General features: G+C 34.4%; 1 protein-coding gene and 1 long non-coding RNA gene across 2 annotated transcripts in view; one reads left to right on the top strand and one right to left on the bottom strand.

Moving 5' to 3' along the window:
* Positions 1–3,547: 3,547 nt before the first annotated feature.
* On the bottom strand, positions 3,548–10,336 carry LOC311436420. The gene is made up of 4 exons (XR_014692831.1): positions 10,215–10,336; positions 5,515–5,610; positions 5,244–5,327; positions 3,548–4,893 (listed from the first exon to the last, which is right to left on the bottom strand). It is a non-coding gene; the product is annotated as an uncharacterized lncRNA (long non-coding RNA).
* A 1,378-nt stretch (positions 10,337–11,714) lies between these two features.
* VEGFC (vascular endothelial growth factor C) overlaps positions 11,715–22,307 on the top strand; it is a 104,614-nt gene continuing 94,021 nt past the window's right edge. The window contains exon 1 of the mRNA XM_084516601.1: positions 11,715–11,843. The gene's annotated coding sequence lies outside the window, so the exon portion shown is untranslated. The remainder of the gene's footprint in view (positions 11,844–22,307) is intronic.

Genomic DNA, 22,307 nt, shown 5'->3' with positions numbered 1-22,307 from the left:
TGACTATAGGAAGCTGTCGATCTATTTTAAACTAACAGATGTGCTTTTACAGCTGGAGCAGTACAGAGATCTTCAAGTTTTGGCCTTCTGGGAGAAACTAGTGGATAAAATAGCAAAAAATGTCATTGAGCAATTTTTCTAGAAGAGATTGATCAAAGTTTGGAATGTGTCTGGTCCTGAGAAACCCCAGAAATTCATAGGAGTCTCTCCAAAACAACCTTATTTATTGGCTGAAAACTCAATTATGCCAAAAAGAATTCATTATTATTGTAGAACTTTATGAAGATTATATTATATAATTTCAGCCAAACAGTTGCTAGCATTTTGACAGCTTTAGCGTATTAGACAAACCCACTAAATAATTTCCTCTCTACAGATGTTTTTTTCAATATTCTTTTCTGAAGAATAAATATATGGAGCAAAACTTTATTTTTGCATAATTTGTATGTTAATGAAGTAACAAGCAATATTTATGTTTTGGTGGGCAGAATTTGAAATCTCCGTAAATGTCAAACAAGGTATTTTTTCCAGAGATTATTTCCACAAAAGAACAGAAATAGTGATTTTTGCAATGTCTTTTTGATTTTCTTTTCATGTAAGAATACCGAGGTAAATTCTAGCTTATAATGTGTTGCACCATGTCAGGAAGGGAACCTTTTTTAACTACTTTTAAAAAGGAATTTCCTACATTTATGGAATAAATTATACAACATGTTCTTTATTACAACATATAATGTTCTTTGTAACCCAGAAAATCCCTTTCAGTCCTGTGATATCCTAAATAAGCACAAAGGCTGCTCTGGCTTCAGAATAATCATTCACATCACAAAGGCTGAAATGTTGCAGGTTTTTATCTTAAAAATCTTTTGCAATACAGAAATCTTGCATAATTATTCTATTAGCCTATTCTAAGAGAATAATTACAACATATATAAAACATTGGATTTGAGAGTCATTTCCTCATTCTTTGTAGAAAGTGAAGAAAGTGGTACGAAAAGTGCTACTGTTGATCTCTAAGGGCTAGCACTGAATTCCCCTGAGATAATACACAGATAGCATCTAAACGTTTGTTTGGAGTAGGACTGCACTGAGGTCACTGTTCAAGACAACAAACTGTCTGCTGCATTCTCTGACCCTGAAAGGTTAGAGTTTAGGAATTTCCTGGAGAGATTCTGTTTGGTCTAACATTTTTATGAAAGTATCAAGGGGATAGTTAAGAGCAATAGTAAGGTTATTTTCCCCAGAGTTGTAAAACTCTTTTATCTAGCCAAAAATACTTGCAGGGAGATGCCTGTTAAGGCTGTGTGAATGCAGTGGAGAAATGAGGAAAAGGAAACTATTTTTTCTGTAGAAGTCTAAGAACACAACAAATGTGTGTTTTTTTTTTTAATGGTTTTATATTTAATTATCATAACACTTTCTTGTGACTACATTTTTTTCTATGTGAAAAAAATAAAAGATTATTTAACAGTATATTAATTTTATACTTATTTTCGTGTACAAAATGATTTAAAAAATGAAAGAAAACAGACATTTTTATGTTGGTGCAATGAGTTTGCTAATAACGTGTCCTGACAAAACAGCTGGACACAGCTGACTGGACTCTACAAGATACAATTGTATTCACGATAACCAAGAGGAAGTCACAGGGAACTTAGCTATGTCATAATTGTATTTGTTCATTTTTTTCCACACGATTTGTGGCATTTTTAGATTCTGAACATGAACTGTATGTACATCATGCTATTATGAGATAAAGCCATCTTAATGAAGAAGGCAAATTAGTATAACTTCACAGTCCAGTCCATAAGGCTGATAATATTACACCAGAAAAACTGATTGTGTCTTTCAAGAGAATCAAATATTTTAACCTTAAGTCAAATTCACCATGTGTTCTTCATCAGTGTCTAGTTTTGGGTGTTAGTAATAGCTGATTGGTATATCTTTCAGTACAGTATCAGTGCAAACTCTGTCAAGCCAAGGCAGGCAACACCTCTGAAACAGGACAATGCTGGGGTCAACTATCAACATGGTGGTTAAAAGTCAGTAGTGTGACTGCTAGTAGCACTATATAGCCAACATCCCTGAGGTATGCTAAGCCAGAGTTTCACATGGAAAAACATGAATAATCTGGTGGTAAACAGGGACCAGTAACATAGATTTTCAAAGAGCAAGTTAGCTGTAGACTCTCTAATGACACATCAGAAGCATTATAAAACAGTAATAGGTGTTAAATGCAAGTTGTATTTCATACATATGTTAATTGTGACTGCTAGTCACTAGTCATCTAACCTCATCCATTTCTACCTTCTTTGCCTCCATTCATTAAGGCAGCAACAGCTTGAATTAATATCCAGATTTAGGACTTGCATCTTGATTAACTTTCAGCATTGACTTGTTTTCTTTGAGTACTTAGTCCTAATCTCTAAAGGTCTGTTCAAGTTTCAGCCATATGTAAGTTTGTTCTTGTTCACTGTAGTACTTCTTTATCCTCATTCCATCAACAAATTTTCCTTCTTACACTCTTTTTTTTCACAGTCCACTTTTTGCTTAGGGCCATACAGAAGGTTATAACTTAATTTGGAATGGCCTCCCCATCCTTATTTTTCATATTAATGTTAAAATTTTCCCCTCTAAGTCCTACAAATACAAACACTTAAGAGTAATAGGGTCATCCTCCATATAGACTTAGTCTTTAGGAATAACAGGGTTACCCTTCATATACGTTTACTGTTAATATTTTACTGTGCTAGACTGTTGCAGGTTTTTTGTTTGTTCATTTGTTAGACTGTTTTTCTTATTTTGTTGCTGTTGATTTTTAAAGTGGTCTCCTTCAATAAAAGCTTTTTTTTTTTGGTAAATGATCTATATTTTTGGGCTATCTATTGCAAGATCTTCAAGACAGAGACTATGTCTGCTTATCGTTTTGTCAAGCAAGTCATTTGACCTCCATCGCACAGCCATACAAAGGATAGACCAGACTGCATGTAAAATATCAGAAACAACATTCTGCCAGTTGGATCCAATTTTGGTTATCAGAATCAAAACCTAAACAAATATTCCCTGTCCATCATGATTCCTCTCATTCTCTACCAGTGAAGGAGACATGTCTGAATGATACAACCTAAAAGGGTCATGTTACATAAAGAGAACCACTGAGCTTAAGCAATATTTTTTTAACGTGTTTATCTGTTTCTAAGAAAAATCACACACACATATCTTTTTATAAAATAATAGATTTGACTTTTTTATTTTTTCTAATGTTAGCAGTATAATAGAGTTTTCAACTGATCAGTCATGAGATGTTTATGTAGCTACTAATAATGTATATTAACTGACGCAATATAATAATAAGCACCTTGTGCATAATTCAGATCTTGATATTATATAAATTGGGGTTTTGATACATTGAAGTCTGCATTTTTATTCAACTCCTGAATTACTTGGTAAAAAAACTCATTCAGAAGCAGCAGCAGTAGAAGCAGCACTTATTTTGGCAAAGAGTCCCATTGATTAAGAAAGGAACCAGCACATGCCAACCAAGATCTGACTGAATTTCAAGAGTTAAGGAATATTCAGTTTATTCACAAAATTCATTATCTACAAAAAGCTACAAGTATTTTGGAATCATTTTCTATTTTGTTTCTCTATTTCTATTTTGTATTTGTATTTCTATTTTGTTTCTATTTCTACATTTTTTTTTCTATTCTGTATCTATTAGCAAGGAGGTTATATCAACCACTTGTATGGTTGTATCGTTTAGAGAGGTTTTACATGATGGTCTTTGTTTAGTTTACAGGGGAGAAAACAAACAAACAAAAAACCCCACCTTTTAAGTATTCACTTACAGGTTTTGGGAAAAGGAAGATGGTTAGTCACCAGCAAATGAGAGTAGCCCTTGAACCAGTAATTGGCTGGGTTAGGATGGTCTGATAATTAAGGAGGGTTCATGAATATTATTTTTCTAGTCTCTTTTAAGAAACAGATTTCTCTATTTTCTTTTCAGAAATACACGAGGTGTTACCATCTTGTACCAACCAGTAGGCCAATGAAATCATCTATTTTCTGTCATTAAGAATGGAGATAACTGCTGGTTATGTACCCATCCAAATTTGGTAAGAAGGGAATCATGACTTTTCAGAATTCCCAAATGAATTAAGTTATAAATTTATGAATATAAATTAAGAAAAAAAAATCAAGATATCTTGTACTCTTATTATATTGCTTTTATGTCTGGAATCAAGATCATGTTGTATTGTTAACTCAATGCTAACATGGCCAATTTTTTTTTTTTTGCCTGCTGCACCTCAGATGTCATGGCTCTTCAAACAAAATTTTAAAGATACTTTTCACAACAGGAGGCATAACAACTAACTTGGAAATTCCAAGTTTTCCTAATGACCTTGCACTTGAATAGCTACTTTTATCCCCAGAAGGCCCCAGTGGCACTTAAACTTAATTGCAGCAAAGTGGTTTAGAACAGGATGTAAAGAATCCTTCCTGACTGAAACTCTGTGGCAGAAAGAGCAGCTAAGTGGTATTATTTCATAACTACAGCAATTCCAACAATTCTGTGAGGAATTCTGTATGTGGAACAGAAAAGGAGACCTTATTTCCTAAAATAAGCTTTTACATATGTGAATTTTAGTTATAGGTGTCAATACATGTCTTTTCCCAAGGTTTTGTCACTGAATAATGCTTAGCTTTATGTTTTAAGCAAACTAAAAATAACCTGATAAATCAAAATTATCAACTTCAAAAGTATAAATAAAAATATTTTTTAAATTGTCCTGCAAAAATTGTAGTATATTATGATGAAAATAGAATAGGTATGAAAATCTGACGCCATGTCTCATCAGGATGAAGTACAGGTTTATAACATGTACATTCTACCTGAAACAAAAAAAAATATCATTTTTAAAGTGAAATTTAACCTCAAGTAAAGCATGCATAAATGAAAAATCTTCACATTTCTAATGCTGCTTAATAGTCATTTAATGGACAATAAAGCTTAGTTCCTAAATGCATTATACTCTGTAGTTTGTCCTCAAATTCTCAAATAATGCATTGGCACCAGCTGCTAGGAGTACATCATGCTAATATTAGTAAGAGGTATCATTAAAGCTACTAAGTGTGAAAGGAAGAGTATTTAAGCTACTGTGATCTGGAACATAAATAAACACTGCTACTTCATATCCTCTATTCAACACTCTTTCTCTTAGTCTCTGTGGCAGTGTTTATACCTTCCTACTGGGACATACACTACAGTCCAAATTAGATTGTGTTCAGGGAGCATCATGATCATGGCTCTCATCCAAATCACAAGTCTGTGAAGAATAAAAAACAGATCGTGAGGAAAAAAAAAAAAAAAAAAGTTAAATCTTCCTGGATTTTCCTTCAAACTCTCTGGCTGTAATAATTTTAAAGTTTCCCAGTTCCTTAAGTCTTTATTCGGTCCTTCACTGGAAAAATACCATCTGAATGGATAACATTAAAGGAGAGGAATTACTTTACCATTTGACTCAAAAAGCAGTAATTGTACTTGCAACTAACATAACAATGCAACGCTGAAGTCTCTTTGCTTAAGTCCATCTTCCTCTTTGCCTCCTCCTATGAAAGAAGAGGCAACGGGTAAGAAATTTGTTAGGTACCTTCATCTCTAGATTGTATTCCACGAGCAATAACAAGTCATATCCTACTTCCATACAAAAGAAACCAAAGGTTGAAATAGAATATAGAATATAAAATGGGAAACTTTGCTGCTCTTAGGAGGTTTCTAATTTATAGTCCTCAGCTTGTTTTCCCACCAAACACCAATAAACTTGAGAATATATATTTACAAAGCATTAAATATTAGAGAGCATAAAACCAAACATTGCAGAAAGCCTGAGACACATGCTGCCCAGTGCAATGTAAATTGTTAGACGTAGTAACCTATAACAAGTTTCAGGAGACAAGCAGTATGTAGAACAATATTCTTCAGGATACGATCTGAAGATTAGGGTTCATAATGTTGCTTGTTCATATCTTCAAAGAGAAGTGATAGTCAGAGTACACACTTTGTATTAGGTCAAAGAATAATAAAACATAACCTCAATAGATAGGGAAAGAAAATACAACCAGTCCTTCCCTTCCCTTCCCTTCCCTTCCCTTCCCTTCCCTTCCCTTCCCTTCCCTTCCCTTCCCTTCCCTTCCCTTCCCTTCCCTTCCCTTCCCTTCCCTTCCCTTCCCTTCCCTTCCCTTCCCTTCCCTTCCCTTCCCTTCCCTTCCCTTCCCTTCCCTTCCCTTCCCTTCCCTTCCCTTCCCTTCCCTTCCCTTCCCTTCCCTTCCCTTCCCTTCCCTTCCCTTCCCTTCCCTTCCCTTCCCTTCCCTTCCCTTCCCTTCCCCTTAATTAGGTACTTTACTTTTGAGAATGGCAATTCTGCAGCATATCCATATATATTAAACTTATTACATTACTATAACTGTATGTACACTGAAATAAAACTTAACTGTTTAGATAGTATAACACTTTTATTCTATTAATTATTCTACTCATTATCTCATACATTCTCTTTTATTTTATATGAGCTTAATGCAGCAAGAGGGGAGAAAGGCTTTGTTTTGTAGCAGTCCCCAGTCCAAGAAACACAATTCTTCAGTCTGCATGTTCATCTCCTTTGAGTTCTGGTTGTTAAGTGAAAGTTATGATACACTGCTTGATTTCACTGTTCCCAGCAATATGGCATGACTTTGAAAACTCTGGAATGAAAGACAACATGAATAAAAAGTCTTGCATTCCAGAGCAGGGGGTATACTCAAGAAGGGGAGGGAACAGTGGGGAGAGGAGAACTAGGGCTTTGTCTTCCAAAGCGTAACAGCATGTTTATAATAGAGGAAACACATACCCTTTTAAAACTGACTTGATTGGAAGAAAATTACTTTTTGCCGGCTACTGAAATCCCTAAGCACATGCTGGTTTGTTTAATGGGAACCGATTTTGAAAGCATTTATGGAATGTATAGAGGGATCCTGTCTGAAAACATATACAAGGAAGGCATACCAGCTGCAGTTATTCCCTTCATCCTCACCGACATTAGCAATTTAAGATTTAGCGAAGCACAAAACACCCATGACCTTCTGAGCCATGCAGTCCCAAAGAAAGTGGTTGAGCTCTGCAGTTAGTCTGGGAATTATGAACAAACGTCACCATACCATGGAAGACCTAAAATAAATCTACAACAGTATTGAGAACTGTGAGACAATAGAATAAGACAAATTAAAAACCTCTGTTTTCCTTCATATACTGCAATATTCTCTTCTGAGGATCTTTGTGCCCTGTAAAGCTAGCCAGTGAACAAGACTGAGGACCGTAACTGCATGTTTAGCTCCTATTGTTTCCTCTGCTATTACTTTTCTATCTTTGTAAGTCATCCAACAGCAAATGTTGAATCATGCTTCTATCTGTTTTCTACCTGTTCATGTAGAAAAAATGTAATCCAGGGTTTACACAAATGCTTGTGTAGTATATGACTCTAAATACTTCCTGAAATAAATGCTGAATAGTTCTTTTTATATGCCCTATAAGAAACTCTCAGAAGAATAATATTGTACCATTACAGTTCCACTCTAAAGGCTGCCTTTTAAAAACATCTGTTCATTACAGGAAATTTGCATGCTTCAAGTGTGTTTTTTTTTGTTTGTTTGTTTTATTGTTGCTTTGTTTTGTTTTCAAACTGAGTATATAATCACTTAAGACACACGTTGAGTATATTATTTCTTAAGTATATATTTCTTTAGTTAACTTTCTTTTTTGTTGTTAAGAACTTTTTTCTGTGATCCAGTTTACATTATCACTCTCCAAACAAGTGTATCAACCTGAGTTGAGAGAGAAGGTGAAAAGAGCAAGAGAATGAGATGCTGGAGACAAAATGGGAGTGGGAATTTCCTAAGCTAAATCACTAATTTACAGTTTTAAAACCTACTCTAAAGACATCAGTGTGGGACTTGTTATTACAGCTTTCTTAGTTTCTTCCTCAAAATGGAAGAATGTCTACAGAAGAGATTCAGAAAAATTCCCAAAGTACTTTTTGGCCTTTTACCTTTGACAGGTAAAGCACTGTCTAGGATGAGAGGATCCCTGCAGGCTCTTCTGTCATCGATGAGTTCTCCTGACCCTGAGTTATAAAATAACTCAGAGAACATCCCATCCCATGCCAAAATGTTTTTTTAATGTCCAAGCTATTCATCTGCTTCAATTACAAATACAAAAAGTAGTTTGAGATAAGTAGAATTGTATTTGGAAGTCAAATGAACAATTATTTGCAATAGAACAACAAAAAAAATACCCAGCTCAACTCCTGAATTAGATTTTCTAGGCAAAATCTGGCTCACTTTAATAAAAACTTCTTGTATCCTTTACAATATATGATCATATGATTAAAATTGATTTTATGATACATAAGGCTCTAGAGTTGTTATAGTCAACATCCATCTTCACAATAAGATTTCCTTCTGAGAAGAGAAAAAGATGGGAACTTTCCCAGATGGCTCTTGTGAAACCTCAGCAGGTTTTTTTTGTTGCCTTCCATAGGGAAAATAAAAGAAGGCATGGTGATTAATGTTGCCTGCATTTTTGGCAACACTAAAAAATATGCTTAGTTCCTGAGTCCATAATTCTTAATAATATTGTTATAAATGTGCTTAGTTAATGGTGTGCATAATATTATAAAACTTTTGAATGCATTAGGAAAGTTCAAAAAGTGCCCAAGGCACACTAAAGTAAGCACAGGGAATTCTGAGGTCATTTTTCACTTTTATTTTAACAAGAGCAAGTACTCCTAATAAAAATGTGGTGTTAATATGTAATAAAAATTTCTTTCTCGTCAGCATTACCAAATGTTTTTCATTGATCAAAACCTACAGTCACAAATTAATTCTTTTAATAATGGAATTAACTTTTGCACACACTGTCTTATATTACATTTCTGTTTATTATTTCTCTCTTTCTAAAACATGACTGAGAAATAAGGGCTTCTACTCTCTTATTATTAACATGAATATTTAACTGTTTTACAGCCCCATAGCATATCAAAATCGTATTTCATAGGGAGACTAGGAAAGAAAAAATCTGTCATTCATATGACTACTGTGACCGTTTCTATCATATTCTCTGCAACCTGTCACCTTCTACTTTGGACATTTCCAATACAAAGGTTTCTTCATGGTCATAGTCGTTCTCCTGGACTGTAGCTGGTTATGTGTTTTTTGATTTTATTGTTTTTGATTTGAATGCCAGAAAGTCACTATCTCAACTCAAGCCTTGTTTTACACCTTTATTATATAAAAAAAGAAGTATGAATGCTCTCTAAAGTGTTGCAAATAAGACTCTTGTATGGGCCCAGAAGTATTTATGAAGATAAAAAGATTTTTTTTTTCCCTACTTAAGAATTGTGAAGCAAGACTTACTGAAGAGTTATGCTGTCAAATGCTTTTCACCACTTCATGTGTCAGCAACTGGATTTGGGCAGGTGCTATTAGAAAGCTAGAGCATGTGCTTGAACACCTCTCTGGAGCAATTCTTTACTCACACTACCATTTGGGTTGCATTCAGCACCTGTTTTTCACATAGATAAACATACCGCACAGTTCTGGTTTTGCAGAAGACAGTAGTGTTTAACGTGGGAAACTGTATAGAGATACACTGGAAAGAGCTATGATACATGGGCTAATGCTGGGAAAAGGACAGGAGATGAATATCAATCCTGTACAACTGAGAGATCTCTTTTCCTAGGTGTGCCAGTACAGAAAGTAAATCACTATAAGGTCTATGCTATTGCTAATATGTCTGCTATAAGAAACAAGGAATAGAGATAGAGAAAAAAATATTTGAACGGTAAACTTCCATAGAAAAGTTGGTTTTGTGGGCAGCAGTCTGAGGACAACCATGCAAAGATATCCTGAAACCATAATTTAAAAAAATAATAAATTATGGAGTGTTTAAAAATGCAATGAATTTGAAGCTACAGTTCTGAGATTTTATAACAAGCTTTTTGAGACTTTTTTTTTTTTTTTTGAGATTTGACTTGACATTTTTATTTCATCTTTTCCATTGATCTTTAAAATATTGATACACTTACAGTCATATTATGAAGTAAAAAAAGGAGAACTTACTGTTCATCTAAGTGAATTTAGGTTAAACTCATGTTTCCCAAAATGAACTGGCTAATATTTACCTGAGAATAGGGTTCTTCTGATTGCTTGGTCTGGGCATGGAATTTGATCAAAACAACTTTACAGGGTGAAAGCACGGTCTTAAACTTTTCTCACGATATACCTTGTCTATCTGAATGTCTCTGCTTACGTCAGTCTGACAAACTGACATTACAACACTCTGCCAGACTTATATCAGTCTTTACTTATCAGGCTATCAGTCTGATAGAGTATATGAACATGCATAGTAATCCAAATGAAAGAAGCCATGGCTGATCATTTACTTCCTACATATGAATTCAAACCAGCAGTCAGGCAACACACAAGTGAAGCTCTTTTCTCCTAGTCTACTTGCCTCCAAGCAAGTTCTCTTTGTCCTTGTTTGCTTTTATGTTGCGTGTTAGGTTTCCTTTTTTCATTTTCAAGATATTTCTACTGTGGAAAAACAAACAAACAAATAAACAAACAAACAAAACAGCACACACAAAAAATCAAATCAATATCACTGTGGCTTCAGTCTTCCTAGTTAAGTGACTTAGCTAATGAAGTAAAACATAGAAAGAAGAATTAAAAATTCTCCCCTGGCCTCTAATGTTTTTCTAGTTATTAAAATTAGGTTCAGTTCCTTGATTTACCACATACTATTACTCAGTGGCCTATGTACTACAAGTGGAAGGATAACACGGTAAGGAAGCACTGCAAAGTCCATTGCTTTTATTTAGCCTAGAAAAGATGACAGTCAAGTATGTGAAAATATACGGCTTTCAACTGGGAACATTAAAGTGCCATTGTTGGACAACCATACTCAGCAATAGCCGGGCTCCAGTCCAGCAAAGCTCCTAAGTATAAGTGCAATTCTGAGCTGAAGAACATACTTAGTAAAGCAAATAAAACTAGAAAAGAAATAAACTTATATATACATTGAAATGTGTTTGGAGCAAATCTCTGTGCAGTAATTGTGTGCAGCTTGCTGGGCGATACACTGGCCATCATTATGAAATTAAAAGTATTCAAGAGAAGTTCTAGTATATAGCATATAGAGCAGCACACATTACACAAATTGTGATTTGTACTTATTTTTTGCAGCTAAGTGCAATATGTTGAAACTGCTATTAAACATTGAAATCGGCAATTAAGAATTAGTTCACCTGAGTAAAGAGCATGCTTTGTTCAGTTTCAGGTGAGGTGAAGGCTGTAAATAACACAATGCCTTACCTTTGCCCTCTTTTCCCTTACTGTTTTTACACAGATATTTCTATTAGAAAATTCCCTAGTTTCACCAACCAATGTAAAAAGTACTTATACTGCTCTAAATTCATGAGAACATCTTTATTCTTTTGAAGAAGATAGCTTTAACCACCACTATTAGTCAACCTCCTGTTTCAACAGTCATTAGCTTTATTCAGCCCCACTAGGACTCCACAAACCAGCCACTCCTAATCTGATTTCCTTTCAAAGCTGAGCAGCAGGGAAAAGAAGATGCAGGTGTTGTCACTTACTTTTAATTCCTGTGTGCTGATGAAGTACTGCTGCCCAGCTGTGGAACAATCAGCATGCCCCTGCAGCCAGTATTTCTCTGAGTTTTCTAGTTGCCCTTCATATCCATCAGTTGATGTCTCAAATATCCAACAACTGCTTCTACAGAAGTTTGGGTAGGCTTTTTTAATTATTATTATTTATTTATTATGTGTAAGTGTTGAATAATATCTATCTAAGGTTAGAGTGTTAATTTTCTGTATAAAAGGTGATGTTGTTTTGCCTCTAACAGAGTAGTTGCATACATGGATTTGTACTTCCTGATGGGGGGGGGGGGGGGGAGCCTAGTTTACTAAGGTCTTCTGTCAGTTTTTTTTAACCAAAAATTTTGATTTTATGTTATTCTAAAGCCATGGCTACGTAACCCAGAAGCCTTAGGGAATGAATAGAAGTGAAGTAAAGAAGCGCTTGTAAATCTTAATGCCTGTTTCATCCTAAATGTATCTCAGTATTCATGTAGTAGTGGTTGTTGTTATTATTATTTCAGTGGTTTTAGTATTTCAGTATGTTAGGAGAAGAGTAAAAGTTAACATGAATATTCTCAATATTTTGTAAGAGAAATTACAGTGCAAAAAATGGTTTATATTTGTGACACTCTAAAATGAAGCCTGAATATATGGATTTAACCTTAGGAAAACTTTTTTTTTTTTCCCCTAAGGGAACTTGTTATTCCTGCAGTCATTAGATCAAATTGTAGTTAATCTATTTTAGATTTGTCCCCAGAATGACCGAGACACTTAACTATAATGGTAATATTATTTATGTGATAAACAAATGTTGATTATGTTTCTCCTGACAATAAAACTTCTGCTGTGTAACACGTGGGAAACGAGTTTAGAAAAGCTTAAAAGGAATTAGTCCATATGTTGTTAAGGGAGTATATGTCTGTGTGAACATTTCAGACCTGATTTTATTATACTCATAGGCAAAGTTCTTATTTCAGTAGAAATATGTCTGCTGATGTGAGTAGTTTAATAAACACTTGTGTTCTCATCTAAGTGCTTTGTTTACTTCTTTAAGTAGGGGAGTAGTGAAATAGTATAAAACAGAAAGAATGGAGGAAAGAGTAATGTAAGATCATGAACAAGAAATATGCTTACTTGAAAAAATTAAGTATTTCTGGAATAATGTTTCTGTAATGTGAAACTAGATCAACAGGAGTGAATATATAAATTATGTCGTGACAGTTTGCAAGCAAAATCAGTACATCTCTGTTGATGTTAAGACAAATGTACCATTTTACAGATTGATTTCACTGGTGTAGAGAGAGAAAATATAGGCCAATCGAGCTTACTACCTTGCTCTGTATAATTATGTTTTAGCTAGACAGCTCTTCCTGAAAACTCTTCACCTCAGTGAATGTCTTCATATTATGTCTAACACTGCACAACTTACTAATGGTGACTTTTTTTCTTCTTACAGTACTATAATTTACAAATGGAAAACTGTTTATAGTAGGTGCTATCTAGGGACTTTGAAAGCAACTTTTACCCTTTCTTCCAATACCTTTTTAATTAGTGAGTGTATTTCTGGAATTAGTAGGTAAACAGAATGAGAAACAGCCACTTCAGGAGCTGTGTGAATGCCTGTTAATCCTTTGGGATTCACTGGTTGGGTCAACACACAGGCAACCATAGCACTCTGATACAGTTTCCCTTAAAAGAATTTTCAATAGATGTATCAGATATATTATAATGCAATTTGAGTGGCCCAGGTCATTTAAAAAAAGGATGGGGGGGACTGAACTTGGATGGTCAAATGAAAGAAATTGAACCTCAGTTGACAATTGGTAAATGGAGGAAAACTAATGGAGTAACTGTAGAAAAAAAAAAAATCAAATGAAATGAGATCTTCCTGTGGAAAAAAATGCTATTTCGTCACGTGAAAACGTGGTCATTAGAAAGGTGTTTTTCTTACTTAAGATTTTAGCGTTTGGACCTGTTTTACACTGTTGTCAGGTTTTTTACTCTTATTAATACTTTGGGACATGAAAGTCTAAGAAACTACTGTACTGTGCCCTGCTCAGTGGACTTGGGCAAATTAATACGAAGCATACCAAGAAAAGGCAACTTTAGATGTGTAAAATGTGCTAGTTCATAATCTGTAATTTGACTCTTTATCCTTCATGGTGAGCAATTAAAGTTCAAACATAGGCTTATTTTTTTATTATTATTTTTTTCCTCATATTTGCAGATATGGCAGGCTAACATCTACTTAACAAATACCATCATGCCTAAACAGATAATTATTTTTAATTCCTGAAAATTTCAGTGGAAGAGATCAAGAAAAACAAAATGTAATTTCATATTTTTTCAGGCTTAGTGCTATTTTTATTAACTCCTATGCAGCCTCACAGTGCAGGTTGATCACATGCAGATAAAATTTTGACCAAAAAGACTAAGCAGAAAAAAAGAAAGGGGACTAGAACATCTAGGAAGATATTTTTCCAAAATGTTTCATCTAGAATCTTCTACCTTGATTCTTAATTTGCCCTAAGTCTTTTTTCTTTTTTTTTTTCTTTCTTTTTTTTTTTTTTTTTTTTTTAAAATGAAGCCAGAAATATCTAACATCCCTTCCGCCCTCTCCCCCCCCCCTTATTGATTTACACATGTTATTACATTTATCAGGAATAATGCTGAAACAGTTGATTGGAGTGTACTCGCATTTTCAGTAAGGAAGGATGTGGTGTTAAATACAATAAAGAGAGCTTGTTTCTGAATTTTAAAATGTTGTTACTTCATTAAACAAGTATTATGTACTAAAAAAATCCAACTCTAGTTATTTAAGAAGACTACAAACTTTTGATGGAAATACTTGCAGTGAATGTGTGGGACATTTGGGAGCTGGAAAGGGAATCTAGTATTCCCTAACTGATAATCTGAATTATTTTTGGTTGAAGAGACATCCTTACCTCAGTTCATTTTGGAATATGCTGATCCTGAATCAAATGAAGAATGCCTCTTAAGCTAATATTCTTGTCACTTTAATTCTGTGTTGTCCTTGCAGGTGCTCTTGTTGTTGTTTCTGTTGTTAAAGTACTTCAGGTGATATTAATCTAGAAGCAAAAGACCAAAGATTCAGATTCCATTTTGCTGATACTCTGTTGGTATGCATTTGTGCCATCTATAGCATCATGTACATCATGGAAAACATGTGTTTAAGTCCCTTATTAAAATATCAAATTTTCAGTAATTTTCAGTTAATAAGATAATAACACAAGTTATGTAGGATTTAGAGGTATCAGAATTCTTACATGCTAGAAAAATAGAAAATTTGTCAGTCTGCAGGTTTTTGTGGCTTATTCGCTCTTGCAGTAACAAGTAAATGGGTGACAATGCACTTGAAATACAATGCTTTTTTTTACCACCTAAAAATTAATTACTTAGCACTCAAAAGGTCACAATACCTATCCTGTCCTCAAACAAAAATATCATCTATCATAAGCCTCTAGCAGCTCTACATGGGCAGAGAGACTGTCACAGTACTGAACTTCTATAATCGTTCCCGGAAGATGTTACTATAAATATATATATATATATCATTTTGTTTAAACTCTTTGTGGGTTTTTATGTGGTCTGTTAGGTAACTCTAAGATAATAAAAAAAAAAATGGTAATCTCTTTGTCATGCAGGGCTTGTCCAACCTTATTCCTGAAGTCTCCTTGATAAGCCTATGCTTTTTTCAGTATTTAATGAAAAGGCAAAACAGAGAAATTCAGGAAGCCTGAACTGGATAAGGGATCTAAAACGTAACATGGTTAGTAAATAGCTGAAATAAGCGGCTTAGGAACTGTATTTGAAAACTGAAATCTTGTAAAATGTTTAAATGCTTCATGTGTGGACTGTGTAACTTGGGGAAAATGAAACATAATAGCCCATAGTTATGATTTAAAAAAAAGATAGAGTAATGCTATGTTCTGCATACTGTGGAATAAATTGTTCATTCTTAGTTAAACCTTCTTCATTTTATCTATGAAAAGTCCCTCTGATTAGTTATATATTGCCTAAAATAAGAAGTTCGAGGTCAGTTAATATAGTACTGAGCACTCCGACTAGGTTTACCTAAAGGGATGCTCTCTGCAACTGGGATACCTCTTATTACATACAGCATCTAATTTTATTACATCTATTTAACTTCCTTTTCTAGCATAATGCTGTTGACCTTACTGTTTTGCACATACAATGAAAAGACATTCAGAAACCAGGTATCACTTAAGTTCTTAGTCTATTAGATTTCTTAGTGTTGTTTTGAATACCACAGTTAAATTAGTGTTCAAAAAAGTTAAAACTTTATAAAGCTTATCTGACTTATTAGACTCCTATTATGTTTAGTTAGAAATATAAAAAGAATAGAAAGTCACAAATTGATCAGCTATGTGGATTTCCTTTAATTTTGCCTTTTCTTAAGGGAAGATGAGCAACAAAATTATAGAACAACGTTTTAATGTTTGAACTAGATAGTAGAATAGGGACCAAGTAGTACCAGGCACTCAAGAAACAGTTGCTACATTGAAAATAACTGTAAAAAAATATATATATATTTTTTTTGTGGTGACTTAGAAATACTTAAAAATGGGATTTGTCATTCTGTTGCAAGAATTCCATTGCCTCTGTCTCTTTGATAAGCCCTCCTTTTTTTTTTTTTTTTTCTTTTACCTATGGCTAGACTATTATTTATTTTTAAACATAATTTTCAGCATCTGGCATAGAAGAAAAAAACATTCTTAAATTAAGGACAGGAAGAAGTCAGTTTTTAATGTCATAATAGCCCTACCAGATGTTCAGGAAATGTTCATTAAAATAGGAAATTATTTTCAAAATATCAGTATTAAGCTTTGTGCAAATTATTCAAAAAATAAGCATTTAACTTTTGTATTACCTACCCAAGGAGTAAACATGATTCTGTTGCCTAAACCTTGGGGTTAGGGGGAGGATGATTTCAGTCTCTGGACTCCTGATGAGTTCCCCATTCCCAATAATGAGTACTGGATATGGACATACCTATTAATCGTTGGTGATTTCAGTATGGTTTGCAAAGGCACTGAACTGAAGGAAAAATAAGTGAGATTTAATGCAATTTAAGAGGGAATGATTCTAGCAAGAACTATCTCATTTCTCACTTTATCATCTACTGAAATATGGCAGGGTTATATATGCATATCGTCAGATGGAGAAAAGTAAAATAGTAACTATTCCTTTCTACTGGTGAAAGTATGAGCTTCTTTTTACCCCCTAAAACGCAAGTTACCTTATTTTAGGTTATTGTATGCATAAAACTAACATGTTTCTGAATGCAGTAGCAATATAGACACCTAGACAAGCTGCTATTCTAACCTGCATTTTCTTTCATGATTCTACATTAGATTTTAAGTATTTTTATTAATGACTGCATATAAAATGCAATACCGAATTCAGCTAAATCAAAAATCACTCTACTAAATTAGGGATGGAGAGCTGATGGTTTCCTTTTCATCTGCTATGTCATATCTCTAACAAATAAACAAACTCGAATTAAATGTTTATGGTAACTCAGACCAGCTACATTCCTAAAACAAAGCAGCATCACCATTACAATTCAAAAACTAAATCATCATGCCATTGCACAGGCATTATTTAAAAGGCTTAAGCAGACTTCCCAGGGAGGCTCATTTCCATCCAAATCAAATCTATCCCAAATGTAACCCTACCCTATTTGTAGTGCCTGGTGGGACACTTAGGGCTTCTGTTGTTTATGAAGTATTGCGGTGTAAGTAATTTGCCTGCATAAGAGATCTATAGCTTGAAGGTGAAAGGTCTTGATCGCCTGTGACCCAGAAACAAGAAGTGTTTAGCCTTTTTGTGTATATATAGTATGACCACTTCAAAACCTTTTGAATGTGCCTGTGCTGTGCCCCTGCAGCTTTATGTGAGCCTTCTCTCAACACTAATTGTTTTAAAAATTCCTTTAAAAGTCGTACTTCCAGAGACTGTTTGGCCTGCTAGAATGTGAGTGGAAAATTTCACTTTCACGATTAAGCTCTCATAAGTGAATGATATACTTGCTCAGTAATTTGTTCCTAATTAATAATTCACTTGCTACCTAAAGCAGCAGCCTACAGTGATTTCAGTGATTGAAGTGAAACAGTGATTTCACAGATATCATTAAAACTATGAAAATAAATGCTCTGTGCAACTTGGGATATGCCTTGGTATTTTTTCCATATTCCTTAAAATCTCAGTATATAATGCAGTATATATGAATAACTTGCATATCTTACCTGACAAAAAGAACAAATTTGGTTAACTTCAGGTATCTCTTAGATGAAGGAAAGGATTTTGCCAAACAATCTGGAATTTATTACTGCAGCTGCTGGATCAAGGAGCAAGGAAAATAATCCAAAAATATGCTAAAAATCTGAACACAAACAGGGATTTTAATGCAGTCTCCTACCCAGTCTTGAGTATGATCTGAGCAACATTTTAAAACTTTTTACTTAAAGTATGCTAAACACTGTAAGATGATCTTTCAAGACTCTTGGCAATGAGATTTTAAGGGATATTTAAATCTCTATCTTACCTAGGGTTCCATGTTAGTACTCGAAATAGACCTTTCTTTTTTTCCCAAAGTATTGCTATTTTAAGAGCTATATTAATACATATATATACACAAATATCCTAGATCAATAGTAGGTGAGAATGGTCAAGCAAATTTATTTAGGTATCTAGTTTGTAGATTAATTTCTTATTACTACTGATGAAGAGTCTGGTAGCAGAGCAGGATCCTAAGAGTGCAAAAATCAACAACGGGGGGGAAAAAAAGATTATGTTGTAGACCTAGCAAATATTAATGGAGTTAATGAGAGAGGGTGGCTCTTGTCCATTACTTAACAGGACAAACTTATTTTGATTTGTAAGGAAAAGCCCACCTTGACATTACCACAGCAAAGAACTTCTCTTACACAGCTCTGCCGATCTCTTTCCCCATATACTGCTGAAAGTGCATGAGGTACAGTAGGCAAGTCATGGTGAAGTATGATTAGGATAAGAGTCCATACCTGGGACCTCGCATCAATTCTAGAAGTCATCCAGACTTGTTTAATGGACACTCCATTTCTGCAGAATGTCACTGTTTTTCCAGTTGCATATTTATTTAGCTTTTTTAGTGTATAAGACAAATATATTACTTATGTTTTTATATGAGCCAGATCTCTGAGCTTTGTTCTCAGAATCTTTGCAAGCATTTCCTTTTTGCCACCTTTTCTTATGGAGATGGGGACTAAAAAAGAAGAGTATATTGTGACTGAAATATTTAATATCTTAATATGTAATTAATTTAACTTCCTTTTGAAATACACTTAAATATTTTATCTCAAGGGTGAAGGCAGGGATAAGAGAAGAAATGTGACTGAATAATTAGTAGTCAAGTAAAGCAGTACTTTCATTTCATTGAAAAACATTTCATTTCACTTTAAAAAAAATCATTTATTTTTATCATTACTTATATGAAAATCACATTTCAGTTCTTAACTTTGCTCCAGTTATCTCAAGTAAACTTCAGAAAAATATTTTCATAATTTTGATTATGCTAAATATTTACTTTTATTATGCAAAGCCCTGTGATTGAGAAAGTTTGCATGTAGTTGAACAGCAATCCTGAGCAGTGGGGTTGAACGTACATGCTTAGTGTTTTAAAAGGTCTCTGCTGCCTTGAAGCTTTTTGTTATATCCCAGTTGAGCAAAAGTAGAATGACAACTGACAAACCTAGACAGAAGGAAAAACTAGTATCGCAATAGTGACCAGGAGCGACTTCTTCTGTGTGGTTTGTACATTTATTCATATTGCTCTTTTATTGGTGATATTGCTAACTTGCTGTAAGAAATTACAGCTGTTCAGAAAAATGCTCTAACTTGGAATATAATGTGCTTTTCTAACTGCAGCTTACTTACATATCATAACATGCTTTAGCAGTAGATACAACTGTAGTCTTGCATGGAAAAGGTAAAATGAAGAGCAACTATTTAAGCTAAACAGTTTAATTGTAATTCTGAGATGGATATGGCACGCCTGTGTTTACTGATTGTCAAAGCTTAACTTTAATTGTCACGGCTGACAATGTTTTATCTCTCCTATACATGGCTCATAGCTCTTCATAGATTAGGTCCAACTATTAATTTCTCTTGAAGGGATGGGCACTTGCAGGTCAGAGTGCTCACTTTTAAAATACTGTTTAGTTTTACAGAAAGTTGAGTAGCCTATTGATCATGTGGGCTGCTTCTCACTTTGGAAGATACCAATAATTGTAATGCTATTTGTCATTTCATGAGTTGGAATATGATTCAAGTTCCTAGGCCCACATACCAACACTCATACCTCTTGGGAGTAGTTCTACTAGCCTACTGCTAACTTTGGCTCATTATACCAAGATCATTGAATGTTTAGTCCTTTTGATGTACTATACATGTGATATATGAGAATGAGTAAGTGGGTGTTGCTTGGAAATTTCCTCTGTTCATCTGTAATATAAACAGGCCATACTTACTAGTCCCTAGGTAACTAGTTTCTGGCTCAATGTTTAATCTGTGGTCTTCTGGAAAGATTGTATTTGGGACCTGATTCTGTTTGTATTAGAAAATTATCTAGAGTTTGTAGAAATTATGATTTACTATACAGGATTATACAATAACATTTACATGTGTATATATAACCTAAATTGAATGCCCTAATAATTCCTTTATGCTATGTATCATAGACACTTCAGCAATAAATCGTTCTAATCTTTGGGTTAGGCAGTATACCTCAGACCCCTACAAAATCTTTTCTTTGTATTTTAGAGGCTATATCCAGTAAACTCAAGTTCTTTAACTCATGAGCTAACTGTGCTGTACTTCATTGCTTTTTCCTAACTGCTTGCTCCATAATGCCGTCACAGTTATGTGCTTGTATATATATAAATATGTAATAAAGTTTATTAACTGTTTTTATACAGTAAATCACCTTATGATAGTAATTTAAAAACATTCATTCTTGCTTTCAATTCTGCTATTCCAGACTCTTAGAATTAGAAAACTGGAAGGTGGCAGGGAGGAGTTTTTATTCCGTCAATTGTGTTTTTTCTCATGACGCTTGTAGTGTGTACTTGTATTGCATTTACCACCTCTTGTACTGATAGCATGACTTTGTACTACCTGTTCTACCTTGTCTGCAAATGATAAATGATCTCTCTTCTCAATATGGTGAAAAATCACACTTAACACTTTCTTTTCCAACTAAAGTTTGGAAAATATGGTCAGATGCCCAGTTAGGAGAAACAGATTCCTATTCTTCTGCATTTGCAGAAGATTTTCCAGGTGGGTTTTTGGGTCTTCCATCTTAGGAATGCTTTAAGATCTCTGCAGTGTCTTCATCTGTGAAGTCCTGCTAAATGGTGCATGGTTAATGTTCCAGCATGTGCTGCTGTATGCAGATGACTTCAGAGAGTTAATCGCTCTTGTTCTCTCTTCTATTTTGTTCTGTTTGGACTCTATGCTATCCATCTATTATGATGGTTATTAAACAAATAAAAACTTTTTTCTACTATAGTGTGAAACATCTGTATAATGCTAGATGCTTCGCTCTTTGGGATTGCTAAAAAGTCTTTCTGGTTGCTTCATCTGACAATGTTTCCTTACAGCAGGAATGAATGCCTCCTCCTTTCTCCATATTCCCTCCCTTCTTGAGCACAAACTACCAGTCTGCACCCCTTAGTCTCTGTGTACTGTTTTTCCTATTGTTTTCAGACATGGGAAAGAAAAATAATTGGCACCCAGATTTGTTTCTCCTATGCTGTAATGCTTACAAACTATAATTCTTTTATATACACTAGCTTGCACTTCATGCATGGGGAAGAAGTCCTTTTATTCAAAAGCAGGGAAATCATTATGCATCTGGAGTAGCTAAAAACACTTTCTCCCTTGTCTTCTCCACACCTGTCACCTAGTGTAAAGAGAGAGTTTACTGCAAGCAATCACTCTTCCATTCTAGCATCTCTTCAAATAGTCATCAATTTGTCCTCTCCAGCAAATAATACATAAGATTTTGCTGCTTAGCAGCTTGACACAGCAGTCAATCCTTCGGTCCTCAGAGGACCAAATTTAAGGAAAGAAAAAAAAGCCTCCCTTGACAGTTTGTTTCATAAAAAAAGCACAAAGGCAAAACACAACAACCTAGATGTTACTCCCTGTGACCCAGTATTTTAGAGTAAATACTACTTTAAAAACAGGCAAGAACTCTTCCCCCGCCCCCCCCCCCAAAAAAAAAAAAAAAAAAAAAAAAAAATGCACCCAGCCTTCTAGCAATACCTATTTAATTACCAAAGGTTTATCAATAGCTATGTCTTTCTGACACCTGCATTCCTCTGTAACAGCACAGCTTTAAAAGTGTGGGTACAATGCAATACACAGTAATCTCAGCCAAGGGAACTGGTTGTGAAATGAATTTTTGGAAAACCACATTACTCAAGCATTTTGTCTGAAAAATGTGGCAACTGTTAATTATTGTTATATTACAGGGTATATTACAATGAATGGGAAAGAATTTCTTGAGTTTCAGCAAAGACTACAGAT

The sequence above is a fragment of the Aythya ferina genome, assembly GCF_964211825.1.
Source record: "Aythya ferina genome assembly, chromosome: 4".
NCBI lineage: Eukaryota > Metazoa > Chordata > Aves > Anseriformes > Anatidae > Aythya > Aythya ferina.
This window is presented reverse-complemented; position numbering and strand designations above follow the sequence as displayed.